Source organism: Rutidosis leptorrhynchoides, chromosome 4 (genome assembly GCF_046630445.1).
Source record: "Rutidosis leptorrhynchoides isolate AG116_Rl617_1_P2 chromosome 4, CSIRO_AGI_Rlap_v1, whole genome shotgun sequence".
Taxonomy (NCBI): Eukaryota; Viridiplantae; Streptophyta; class Magnoliopsida; order Asterales; family Asteraceae; genus Rutidosis; species Rutidosis leptorrhynchoides.
This window is the reverse complement of record NC_092336.1, coordinates 442,681,127-442,696,086: the sequence shown is the minus strand read 5'-3', so window position 1 is coordinate 442,696,086 and position 14,960 is coordinate 442,681,127. Positions and strand designations below refer to the sequence as shown.

The following is a 14,960-nucleotide window of genomic DNA, read 5'->3' as shown; positions in this document are numbered from 1 at the left end:
TTGTGGATGATAGGCAGTACTCATGTCTAGACGAGTTCCTAATGCTTGCTGTAATGTCTGCCAGAATCTTGAAATAAATCTGCCATCCCTATCAGAGATAATAGAGATTGGTATTCCATGTCTGGAGACGACTTCCTTCAAATACAGTCGTGCTAACTTCTCCATCTTGTCATCTTCTCTTATTGGCAGGAAGTGTGCTGATTTGGTGAGACGATCAACTATTACCCAAATAGTATCAAAACCACTTGCAGTCCTTGGCAATTTAGTGATGAAATCCATGGTAATGTTTTCCCATTTCCATTCCGGGATTTCGGGTTGTTGAAGTAGACCTGATGGTTTCTGATGCTCAGCTTTGACCTTAGAACACGTCAAACATTCTCCTACGTATTTAGCAACATCGGCTTTCATACCCGGCCACCAAAAATGTTTCTTGAGATCCTTGTACATCTTCCCCGTTCCAGGATGTATTGAGTATCTGGTTTTATGAGCTTCTCTAAGTACCATTTCTCTCATATCTCCAAATTTTGGTACCCAAATCCTTTCAGCCCTATACCGGGTTCCGTCTTCCCGAATATTAAGATGCTTCTCCGATCCTTTGGGTATTTCATCCTTTAAATTTCCCTCTTTTAAAACTCCTTGTTGCGCCTCCTTTATTTGAGTAGTAATGTTATTATGAATCATTATATTCATAGATTTTACTCGAATGGGTTCTCTGTCCTTCCTGCTCAAGGCATCGGCTACCACATTTGCCTTCCCCGGGTGGTAACGAATCTCAAAGTCGTAATCATTCAATAATTCAATCCACCTACGCTGCCTCATATTCAGTTGTTTCTGATTAAATATGTGTTGAAGACTTTTGTGGTCAGTATATATAATACTTTTGACCCCATATAAGTAGTGCCTCCAAGTCTTTAATGCAAAAACAACCGCGCCTAATTCCAAATCATGCGTCGTATAATTTTGTTCGTGAATCTTCAATTGTCTAGACGCATAAGCAATCACCTTCGTTCGTTGCATTAATACACAACCGAGACCTTGCTTTGATGCGTCACAATAAATCACAAAATCATCATTCCCTTCAGGCAATGACAATATAGGTGCCGTAGTTAGCTTTTTCTTCAATAACTGAAACGCTTTCTCTTGTTCATCATTCCATTCAAATTTCTTCCCTTTATGCGTTAATGCAGTCAAGGGTTTTGCTATTCTGGAAAAGTCTTGGATGAACCTTCTGTAGTAACCAGCTAGTCCTAAAAACTGGCGTATGTGTTTCGGAGTTTTCGGGGTTTCCCACTTTTCAACAGTTTCTATCTTTGCCGGATCCACCTTAATACCTTCTTTGTTCACTATGTGACCGAGGAATTGAACTTCTTCCAACCAAAATGCACACTTTGAAAACTTAGCGTACAATTCTTCCTTCCTCAATACTTCTAACACCTTTCTCAAATGTTCACCGTGTTCTTGGTCATTATTTGAGTAAATAAGTATGTCATCAATGAAAACAATGACAAACTTGTCAAGGTATGGTCCACACACTCGGTTCATAAGGTCCATGAACACAGCTGGTGCATTAGTTAAACCAAACGGCATGACCATAAACTCGTAATGACCGTAACGTGTTCTGAAAGCAGTCTTTGGAATATCATCTTCTTTCACCCGCATTTGATGATACCCGGAACGTAAGTCAATCTTTGAATAAACAGACGAGCCTTGTAGTTGATCAAATAAGTCGTCAATTCTCGGTAGTGGGTAGCGGTTCTTGATGGTAAGTTTGTTCAACTCTCGGTAGTCGATACACAACCTGAATGTACCATCTTTCTTCTTGACAAACAAAACAGGAGCTCCCCATGGTGATGTGCTTGGTCGAATGAAACCACGCTCTAAAAGTTCTTGTAATTGGCTTTGTAGTTCTTTCATCTCGCTGGGTGCGAGTCTGTAAGGAGCACGAGCTATTGGTGCAGCTCCTGGTACAAGATCTATTTGAAATTCAACGGATCGATGTGGGGGTAATCCCGGTAATTCTTTCGGAAATACATCAGGAAATTCTTTTGCGACGGGAACATCATTGATGCTCTTTTCTTCAGTTTGTACTTTCTCGACGTGTGCTAGAACAGCATAGCAACCTTTTCTTATTAGTTTTTGTGCCTTCAAATTACTAATAAGATGTAGCTTCGTGTTGCCCTTTTCTCCGTACACCATTAAGGGTTTTCCTTTTTCTCGTATAATGCGAATTGCATTTTTGTAACAAATGATCTCCGCTTTCACTTCTTTCAACCAGTCCATACCGATTATCACATCAAAACTCCCTAACTCTACTGGTATCAAATCAATCTTAAATGTTTCGCTAACCAGTTTAATTTCTCGATTCCGACATATATTATCTGCTGAAATTAATTTACCATTTGCTAATTCGAGTAAAAATTTACTATCCAAAGGCGTCAATGGACAACTTAATTTAGCACAAAAATCTCTACTCATATAGCTTCTATCCGCACCCGAATCAAATAAAACGTAAGCAGATTTATTGTCAATAAGAAACGTACCCGTAACAAGCTCCGGGTCTTCCTGTGCCTCTACCGCATTAATATTGAAAACTCTTCCACGGCCTTGTCCATTCGTGTTCTCCTGGTTCGGGCAATTTCTAATAATGTGGCCTGGTTTTCCACATTTATAACAAACTACATTGGCATAACTTGCTCCGACACTACTTGCTCCACCATTACTCGTTCCGACACCATTTGTTCCTTTCGTTCTATTAACCCCTGGTCCGTAGGCCTCACACTTCGCCGCGCTATGACCATTTCTTTTACACTTGTTGCAAAATTTGGTGCAGAACCCCGAGTGATTCTTTTCACACCTTTGGCATAGCTGCTTCTGATTGTTGTTGTTGTTGCGGTTATTATTGTTGTTGGGATGATTGTTGTAGTTGCTGTTGCTGTTGTTGTTGTTGTTATTGTTGGGCCGTTTGTTGTAGTTGCGATTGATGTTGCGATTGTTGGGATAATTGTTGCGATTATTGTTGTAATTGCTGTTGTTGTTGTATTGGTGATTCTTATCACCGTTTTCCTCCCACTTTCTTTTGACTTGCTTCACATTGGCCTCTTCAGCAGTCTGTTCTTTAATTCTTTCTTCAATCTGGTTCACTAGTTTGTGAGCCATTCTACATGCCTGTTGTATGGAGGCGGGCTCGTGTGAACTTATATCTTCTTGGATTCTTTCCGGTAATCCTTTCACAAACGCGTCGATCTTCTCTTCCTCATCTTCGAATGCTCCTGGACACAATAGGCACAATTCTGTGAATCGTCTTTCGTACGTGGTAATATCAAATCCTTGGGTTCGTAACCCTCTAAGTTCTGTCTTGAGCTTATTGACCTCGGTTCTGGGACGGTACTTCTCGTTCATCAAGTGCTTGAATGCTGACCACGGTAGTGCGTACGCATCGTCTTGTCCCACTTGCTCTAGATAGGTATTCCACCATGTTAACGCAGAACCTGTGAAGGTATGCGTAGCGTACTTCACTTTGTCCTCTTCAGTGCACTTACTTATGGCAAACACCGATTCGACCTTCTCGGTCCACCGTTTCAATCCGATCGGTCCTTCGGTTCCATCAAATTCCAAAGGTTTGCAGGCAGTGAATTCTTTGTAGGTGCATCCTACACGATTTCCTGTACTGCTAGATCCAAGGTTATTGTTGGTATGTAGCGCAGCCTGTACTGCGGCTATGTTTGAAGCTAGAAAAGTACGGAATTCCTCTTCATTCATATTCACGGTGTGTCGAGTAGTCGGTGCCATTTCCTTCAAAATAGTCAAATGGAACAAGTTAATCATAGAATATTAAGAGTAGTTAATAGTATTTCGTAGCATAATATGAACTCATTTATAAAAGCTTTTTCTTCATATTAGCGTTTTATAAGTTTAAATTCGGGTAGTACCTACCCGTTAAGTTCATACTTAGTAGCTAATATACAATTCAACTACTACAATTCTATATGAAAAACTGATTATAATAATATTTCGCGTTCAAACTTTTATACAATATTTTACAAACTTACAATACCGCTTATTTTATATAAAACATGAAATATAGCACACAATAACTTTGATACAAGATAGTTGTGAAGATAATTCTAGCTAGTACACAAGTCGTTCAGCAAAGGCAATAAAGACACGTAATTCATACGTCCAGAAACAAGTCATGCATTCTGGTTTTACTAGGACTACTTCCCATCCTTGGTCTTGTGCAACATAACCGTTATGGCCGTTGATAAGACAGCGTGTTGTAACGTCGTCAAAGGGACGAGGGTTACGTAATGTCCAACAGTCCCGTAATAATCTAAAAACCTCATTTCTTACCCCAATTACCGACTCCGTCACTTGTGGAAACGTTTTGTTTAATAGTTGTAGCCCGATGTTCTTTTTCTCACTTTGGTGAGAAGCGAACATTACTAATCCGTAAGCATAACATGCTTCTTTATGTTGCATGTTAGCCGCTTTTTCTAAATCACGAAGTCCAATATTCGGATATATTGAGTCAAAATAATTTCTTAACCCGTTGCGTAAAATAGCATTTGGGTTCCCCGCAATATATGCGTCAAAGTAAACACATCGTAACTTATGGGTTTCCCAATGTGATATCCCCCATCTTTCAAACGAAAGTCTCTTATAAACCAAGACATTCTTGGAACGTTCTTCGAATGTCTTACAAACTGATCTTGCCTTAAATAGTTGTGCCGAAGAATTCTGGCCGACTCTAGACAAGATTTCATCAATCATGTCTCCGGGTAGGTCTCTTAAAATATTGGGTTGTCTATCCATTTTGTGTTTTTAAACTGTAAAATAGACAAGAGTTAGATTCATAAAAAAATACTTATTAATACAAGCAATTTTTACACATATCATAAAGCATAAGAACACTATATTACATATATTACACCACACGAATACAACTATCTTATTCCGACTCGCTCGTTTCTTCTTCTTCGGTTTTGGTTCGTTTTGCCAAGTTTCTAGGGATATATGATGTTCCCCTAATACGAGCCGTCGTTGTCCACATTGGTTTAGAAAAACCTGGTGGTTTAGAGGTTCCCGGGTCATTGTTACAACTTAAGGACTTCGGGGGTTGACGATACATATAAAGTTCATCGGGGTTGGAATTAGATTTCTCTATTTTTATGCCCTTTCCCTTATTATTTTCTTTTGCCTTTTTAAATTCAGTTGGGGTAATTTCTATAACATCATCGGAATTCTCGTCGGAATCCGATTCATCGGAGAATTGGTAATCCTCCCAATATTTTGCTTCCTTGGCGGAAACACCATTGACCATAATTAACTTTGGTCGGTTGGTTGAGGATTTTCTTTTACTTAACCGTTTTATTATTTCCCCCACCGGTTCTATTTCTTTATCCGGTTCCGATTCTTCTTCCGGTTCCGATTCTTCTTCCGGTTCCGACTCTTCTTCCGGTTCCTCTTCGGGAACTTGTGAATCAGTCCACAAATCATTCCAATTTACATTTGACTCTTCATTATTATTAGGTGAGTCAATGGGACTTGTTCTAGAGGTAGACATCTATCACATAATATCAAACACGTTAAGAGATTAATATATCACATAATATTCATATGTTAAAAATATATAGTTTTCAACAAAAATGTTAAGCAATCATTTTTAAAGAAAACACGGTCGAAGTCCAGACTCACTAATGCATCCTAACAAACTCGATAAGACACACTAATGCAAATTTTCTGGTTCTCTAAGACCAACGCTCTGATACCAACTGAAATGTCCCGTTCTTATTGATTAAAAACGTTCCATATTAATTGATTTCGTTGCGAGGTTTTGACCTCTATATGAGACGTTTTTCAAAGACTGCATTCATTTTTAAAACAAACCATAACCTTTATTTCATAGATAAAGGTTTTAAAAAACTTTACGTAGATTATCAAATAATGATAATCTAAAATATCCTGTTTACACACGACCATTACATAATGGTTTACAATACAAATATGTTACAACAAAATAAGTTTCTTGAATGCAGTTTTTACACAATATCATACAAGCATGGACTCCAAATCTCGTCCTTATTTAACTATGCGACAGCGGAAGCTCTTAATAATCACCTGAGAATAAACATGCTTAAAACGTCAACAAAAATGTTGGTGAGTTATAGGTTTAACCTATATATATCAAATCATAATAATAGACCACAAGATTTCATATTTCAATACACATCCCATACATAGAGATAAAAATCATTCATATGGTGAACACCTGGTAACCGACAATAACAAGATGCATATATAAGAATATCCCCATCATTCCGGGACACCCTTCGGATATGATATAAATTTCGAAGTACTAAAGCATCCGGTACTTTGGATGGGGTTTGTTAGGCCCAATAGATCTATCTTTAGGATTCGCGTCAATTAGGGTGTCTGTTCCCTAATTCTTAGATTACCAGACTTAATAAAAAGGGGCATATTCGATTTTGATAATTCAACCATAGAATGTAGTTTCACGTACTTGTGTCTATTTTGTAAATCATTTATAAAACCTGCATGTATTCTCATCCCAAAAATATTAGATTTTAAAAGTGGGACTATAACTCACTTTCACAGATTTTTACTTCGTCGGGAAGTAAGACTTGGCCACTGGTTGATTCACGAACCTATAACAATATATACATATATATCAAAGTATGTTCAAAATATATTTACAACACTTTTAATATATTTTGATGTTTTAAGTTTATTAAGTCAGCTGTCCTCGTTAGTAACCTACAACTAGTTGTCCACGGTTAGATGTACAGAAATAAATCGATAAATATTATCTTGAATCAATCCACGACCCAGTGTATACGTATCTCAGTATTGATCACAACTCAAACTATATATATTTTGGAATCAACCTCAACCCTGTATAGCTAACTCCAACATTCACATATAGAGTGTCTATGGTTGTTCCGAAATATATATAGATGTGTCGACATGATAGGTCGAAACATTGTATACGTGTCTATGGTATCTCAAGATTACATAATATATAATACAAGTTGATTAAGTTATGGTTGGAATAGATTTGTTACCAATTTTCACGTAGCTAAAATGAGAAAAATTATCCAATCTTGTTTTACCCATAACTTCTTCATTTTAAATCCGTTTTGAGTGAATCAAATTGCTATGGTTTCATATTGAACTCTATTTTATGAATCTAAACAGAAAAAGTATAGGTTTATAGTCGGAAAAATAAGTTACAAGTCGTTTTTGTAAAGGTAGTCATTTCAGTCGAAAGAACGACGTCTAGATGACCATTTTAGAAAACATGCTTCCACTTTGAGTTTAACCATAATTTTTGGATATAGTTTCATGTTCATAATAAAAATCATTTTCTCAGAATAACAACTTTTAAATCAAAGTTTATCATAGTTTTTAATTAACTAACCCAAAACAGCCCGCGGTGTTACTACGACGGCGTAAATCCGATTTTACGGTGTTTTTCGTGTTTCCAGGTTTTAAATCATTAAGTTAGCATATCATATAGATATATAACATGTGTTTAGTTGATTTTAAAAGTCAAGTTAGAAGGATTAACTTTTGTTTGCGAACAAGTTTAGAATTAACTAAACTATGTTCTAGTGATTACAAGTTTAAACCTTCGAATAAGATAGCTTTATATGTATGAATCGAATGATGTTATGAACATCATTACTACCTTAAGTTCCTTAGATAAACCTACTGGAAAAGAGAAAAATGGATCTAGCTTCAATGGATCCTTGGATGGCTCGAAGTTCTTGAAGCAGAATCATGACACGAAAACAAGTTCAAGTAAGATCATCACTTGAAATAAGATTGTTATAGTTATAGAAATTGAACCAAAGTTTGAATATGATTATTACCTTGTATTAGAATGATAACCTACTGTAAGAAACAAAGATTTCTTGAGGTTGGATGATCACCTTACAAGATTGGAAGTGAGCTAGCAAACTTGAAAGTATTCTTGATTTTATGAAACTAGAACTTTTGGAATTTATGAAGAACACTTAGAACTTGAAGATAGAACTTGAGAGAGATCAATTAGATGAAGAAAATTGAAGAATGAAAGTGTTTTTAGGTGTTTTTGGTCGTTGGTGTATGGATTAGATATAAAGGATATGTAATTTTGTTTTCATGTAAATAAGTCATGAATGATTACTCATATTTTTGTAATTTTATGAGATATTTCATGCTAGTTGCCAAATGATGGTTCCCACATGTGTTAGGTGACTCACATGGGCTGCTAAGAGCTGATCATTGGAGTGTATATACCAATAGTACATACATCTAAAAGCTGTGTATTGTACGAGTACGAATACGGGTGCATACGAGTAGAATTGTTGATGAAACTGAACGAGGATGTAATTGTAAGCATTTTTGTTAAGTAGAAGTATTTTGATAAGTGTATTGAAGTCTTTCAAAAGTGTATAAATACATATTAAAACACTACATGTATATACATTTTAACTGAGTCGTTAAGTCATCGTTAGTCGTTACATGTAAGTGTTGTTTTGAAACCTTTAGGTTAACGATCTTGTTAAATGTTGTTAACCCAATGTTTATAATATCAAATGAGATTTTAAATTATTATATTATCATGATATTATCATGTATGAATATCTCTTAATATGATATATATACATTAAATGTCTTTACAACGATAATCGTTACATATATGTCTCGTTTCAAAATCATTAAGTTAGTAGTCTTGTTTTTACATATGTAGTTCATTGTTAATATAATTAATGATATGTTTACTTATCATAATATCATGTTAACTATATATATAACCATATATATGTCATCATATAGTTTTTACAAGTTTTAACGTTCGTGAATCACCGGTCAACTTGGGTGGTCAATTGTCTATATGAAACATATTTCAATTAATCAAGTCTTAACAAGTTTGATTGCTTAACATGTTGGAAACATTTAATCATGTAAATATCAATCTCAATTAATATATATAAACATGGAAAAGTTCGGGTCACTACAAATCCTAAAGATAGATCTATCGGGCCCAACAAGCCCCATCCAAAGTATCGGATGCTTTAGTACTTTGAAATTTATATCATGTCCGAAGGAGGATCCCGGAATGATGGGGATATTCTTATATGCATATTGTGAATGTCGGTTACCAGGTGTTCAATCCATATGAATGATATTTTTGTCTCTATGCATGGGACGCATGTTTATGAGAAATGGAAATATGAAATCTTGTGGTCTATTAAAATTATGAAATGATTATTTATGTTAAACTAATGAACTCACCAATCTTTTGGTTGACACTTTAAAGCATGTTTATTCTCAGGTATGAAAGAAATCTTCCGCTGTGCATTAGCTCATATTAGAGACATTACTTGGAGTCATTCATGGCATATTTCAAAAGACGTTGCATTCGAGTCGTTGAGTTCATCAAGATTATTATTAAGTCAATTATAGTTAGATGTATTATGAAATGGTATGCATGCCGTCAACTTTCGACGAAATGAAAGATTGTCTTTTCAAAAACGAATGCAATGTTTGTAAATGTATCATATAGAGGTCAAGTATCTCGCGATGTAATCAACTGTTGTGAATCGTTTACAATCGATAGGGACTTCGTCCGGATGGATTAGGACGGGTCTTCACATCTTACCCTAGAGGAACTCTAATCTTTAGCCACATATGTGTACGACCCAGATCACTTCACCGATGTACATCGAAGATAGACGTGTGGTCACGATAATCACATTGTCTCTACTCATCAGACGGGCTCATCGGTGAAGAAGCAAATGAGACGACAAAAGAAGAAGTAAGTGAAGATGGAGCAAGCAATGTTAGCCTTATATCCTCATTTGACAAATTTGAAGCCTGAAGATTGGGATAGAGGTAAGGAACCACATATTTAAGGCAAAACCAAAACTACACCGTGTTCATCGAGGCCTTTAGCCATAAAATGTGTGTTTCCGTCACAAGGTTTCTTTTTGCCTAGTTAGGTTGAAGTTATAAAAAAGGCCCCCTTTGGCTGAATTGGCATATGATCAGGGACATAACCACATATTCAAATACAGATCTTTGCAAACAATAAACTAAAAGGAAAACACTATAAATTCCAAAGTAACAAAAAAAAATGGTAATAAAAATTATTTTCTAAACATCGTAAACATTTTGGTTTAAGACTGTAATAATCTTCAAGATCCCAAAACTAAAGATTTTTCTTAGTTTTAAACTTTCCAGTACCACTACCATTATGAAGAAACTTTATAATAAATAGTGTAAGCAAATAAAAATACACAGTTACAAATATAAATGAGTAAAAAAGAGGTATCCAAAAGAAGCATTGTATTGAGAAGTAATGAGTACAACGTTTTATTAAACTCAGCCGTAAAAAATGGTAGTTTAGATTCCTAAGTTCTAATATCTGAAGCTAAAAAGTTTGTTAAAATCATTTCTCACTGTGCTCTTTCTATTCATGTAAACTGTGTTAGTTGACTTTCTCGTCTTGAAATGAGAAATGTCACTAAAATTATTAACTATTCATGAATAAATTGTTAGATTGTTTATAAGTTCATTACAGGTGCTCAAATTCAAATTTGATTGCAGAGTTACTTATTGTAAACAGACAAATTTGTACATTGTAAAGCTATTGTTTTTTTTTTTTTTTTTTTTGCTATTGTTGGTGTTTATAAGAATAAACTGCCATAGTTAGCCTATTTTTTGGTTATCAGTCAAGATGCACCCTGGTTTAGAGGTATATATATAACATATGAAAGTATTTATGTCATCATTGTTTAAACCTTTTGATCAATTAATATGGTATAGCCAACTTAAGTAAAATGTTGTTGCAGCCATATAATTCATCACCCTCAGCTATCAGATTGCAATTTAGTTCTAACTTACATAGTATTTGTTTATTCAGTTATAACCTGATCAGTTATAGGATGATTAGAACATTATTTATGGCAAGATATGTGATAGGAAAAGAGCAAGTTATTAAATTAGAAGTAACTGGCAGCAAAAAGCCAAAAAGCCTAGAAACTAATAATTGTAAAATACAACTTAAATTGTATACCCATCAAAAATAACATTATTTGGGTCATTATATATTTTTTTCAGTAGGAACTTTGGAGGATTTATTCACTTAAAATACAGTGTTGGCGGCTTTCAACAACTTGAATTGTATACCCGCTTAACAAATTGTCCCGTTAGAGATAAAAGATAGAACCCGACCCATTCATAAGTAAGTGGGGTCAAAATCATCACCTGTAATAGTAATTTTAAATTATTATAATCAGAGTAAAGAAGGAGGGCTTACATGTGGAGCCCGGAGAGAATTGCTTAAAGATGGCTTCAACAAAGAATCAGACAAAGATCCATCCATGCCAATGTGATGGTATTGACCTCCCTACAAATTAACAGGCAAATGTGAAAATACCTAAACAATGGACTCTGCAGCATCGAATTGAATAATAGAAGCAACAATTAAACTTAAACTTAAACTTAAACTTAAACAATGGACTCTGCAGCATCAAATTGAATAATAGAGACTGATTATGCACATCGCCATGGCCTAACACCTGAAACTTGGACTCTGCAGCATCAAATTGAATAATAGAAGCAACAATTATTTTTTTTAAATTAACAATTAACAAAAAAAATAGCAGCACATTGGTGCAGATTATGTAACAGAAAACAATGAGGAACCAAAATCCAGATCAATTTACCTCTTCTCTATTCATTGGCTATGTAAAGACAGAACGACATTTAGTACTTTATGTCTCCATCTTTAACAACTATACTGCCACAATAACAACATACAGTAAACATATCAAACGAAAATTCCAGTTATTAAATGTCATCGTAGCTGTAAACATATTAAAAATCGAAAACATGAAGCGTACATGAGCCAACAATACAAAATTATAAATCAAGGATAACTGATCACATACCAATAACTGCTGGTACGTGAATTTAGGAATCACTAATTGATTGAAAATAGATTTAGATATAAAAATTCAAAATTCAAAAAATACAGTTTTAATAATAAAACGTATTTAGCAAGCACGTGTTTCGTATTGTGCCAGAAATTTTTTATGCATTTAGGATTCATAACAAATCACGTTGCACACCAAAAACACAAAACCAAAAAATTTTTAAAAATAACTTGATAGATTAATAGAAAATTATAAAACTTGTAAACTATTCTTAGAACGATGATTAAACATAATAATTAACATAATCAAGTGTTTGTAATTCAAAAGAATGGGTAACAGTATCAATGATGCAACATATGAGAAATTATAAGCGACCTGCAATAACATTGTAAATTAGATGTAAAAATTAATGACTTTTTATAGGTTGTGTAAATCAATTTCAAAAACTATTGATATAATCAATGATTTTGAATACTGCTAATGTTAAATTCGATTAGTTATGCTATTTCAAAACCCGAATTGAAATAATCAATAAATAACGTACCTTGGATTCGTAAAAATTCGGAATTGGGAACTGAATCGTTTGCCTTCAACTGATAGTAGATTTGTAATCCATTCAGATAGTAGATTTGTAATCGGTTCAGCATCGTCGATTTGTAACCGGTGGGAAACGGTTTCCGGCGACAAAAGCATATCGGCGGTTGAAGGAGATGAAAAAAGGGAGAGGAATCGGTGAAAAATTATGGAACGGAGGGTTGTCCTGAATTTTTGAAGTTTTAATTTAAAAAAAAATCAGAGAATGTAGCCACGTGTCGGAAAAGAAATGGGATTGTGGCCTGACACATTGGATATTGGATGTAACCCTCATGCTTTATGTGAGGAAGGGATAAGTAGGAGAAAGATGATTATATACCGAGATTTGCGGATAGAGATGAAGTGAAATTGAGAAGTGCTAATATAAAAGAAACTAATTGGCCGAGTAATAGTAAGGACGCCTTTTCCATACCTCCGATCTCCGGCGAGTATTGTCGGCACTCATCGATCACGTGGTGTATGTTTAACGTAGGTGTTAAGTGTTGTAAAAAACGGCCGAAACGGGCGCCGCAACGGACGCCGTAACGGATTTGCCTTAGTATCGTTGCAACGGGCCTTGAAACGGCAAAAAAGACGGTCAACGATTAAAAAACGGTCAACAACGCTAAAAACGGTAAAAAAACGGTCAAAGACGGAAAAAAGGTCAAAGACGGAAAAAAGGGGAAAAAGGTCAAAGTCGAAAAAAATGGTCAACTTTATATATATATATATATATATATATATATATATATATATATATATATATATATATATATATATATATATATATATATATATATATATATATATATATATGAGTTAATTATATCATTGGTCCTCGTGGTTTAACCTTAATTATACTGGTAGTCCTTATCTTTTTAAAATTATACCGACAGTCCCTGTGGTTTGATAAATGCATGGCGATGGTCCTAAACTAACGCCAAGTAATTAGTTAACGGAACATAATTAACTAGCGTTAAGTTTAATACCAACATCATAAATTTATCAAACCACATGGACTATCAATCAATATAATTTAAAAAAAAAATGACTATTTTTCTCCTCATTTCTTACATTCATCCTCATCTTCTTAAAATTATAAACCCTAATTTTATAAATCTTCATCTTCATCATTCCAATTACAATAAACCTAATCTAATAAATTTTCATCTCGATCATCTCAATTGCCAGATCATTAATTTTTACTCATTGTAAAATAGTAGGATGTATAACTTTTTGATAACTGATGGGGTATTTATCATTGTTGAGGTGCATCGTAGGTTCTTCCAATCAGTGTATTAACTTTATCATCGAGGTCTTATATTAATATTGATACTATGATGTTCTGATTATGATATATGCTAATATATGACATCATCGTCATCATCATCATTATTATTATGCATGTCGACGTTACATTATTTATGGGCCAAGATCATGTCGTTATCTGTAGTTGAAAATTTTGTTTAAACTGGATTTAAAATTTTGTCTTGATTAAAATGAATAATTTAATGATTGTAATTGGGATGATAAAGATCAAGATTTATAAAATTAGGGTTATTGTAATTGGGATGATGAAGAAATATAAAATTAGGGTTTATAATTTTGAATGAAGGTGAAAAAAAAGGAGAAAAATAGTTTTTTTTTTCTTTTTAAAATTATATCGGTAGTCCATATGGTTTGATAAATGCACAACGTTAGTCCTAAACTTAATGCCAGTTAATTTGTTCCGTTAACTAATCACATGGCGTTTGGTTTAGGACCAAAGCCTTGCATTTATTAAACCACAGGGACTACCGGTATAATTTTAAAAAGAAAAGGACTATCGGTATAATTATGAGTAAACCACAGGGACCAATAATATAATTAACTCTATATATATAAGTCCAACATCCGTTTCGATCCCATTTCGACCCTGTTTTTTCCGTTGCGAAGTTTTGAAGTCGCTAACGTTTCGGCCCCGTTTCACGTCTTTTTCAACCTAGGTTAGGAGTACCTAACTAGATAAAGATCTCGAAATGACTCGTATGGCGGGAGGTTGAGTGTAAATTTATCAAAAACATACGGCGTAATTAATTAAGGATTAATACTAGATATACTAAATTTAAATTACGAGCATAAAGTAGACTTCGGATTTAACTCAAGTCTCGTGCTGAGATTACCAAACTACCCCTGGGTATCTCTAAAAAAATTAAAAAATATAATTATAAACTTAAGATCCCACTTCAGTTTATATCAACCGGGGGTCTAAGTTTCAAGGACTTGAGTTGCTATGCAGTTTTTTAAGTTTTAATTATGGGTTAGGCCCCCTTATAGCGTTTTTCGTGTTTGATGAATTTGCCTTTCGAAAAAAAAAAAAAAAAAATTTACTGACTATATTTAAAGAGAATTTTAGCGTCAAAATGTTTATGTAAATAAAAATATGTTTGAGAATATTGAGGT

At 34.3% G+C, this 14,960-nt stretch overlaps 1 pseudogene; it reads right to left on the bottom strand.

The window, feature by feature from the left end:
- LOC139904017 (uncharacterized) overlaps positions 1 to 12,984 on the bottom strand; it is a 201,587-nt pseudogene extending 188,603 nt beyond the window's left edge.
- Between the last annotated feature and the right edge of the window lie 1,976 nt (positions 12,985 to 14,960).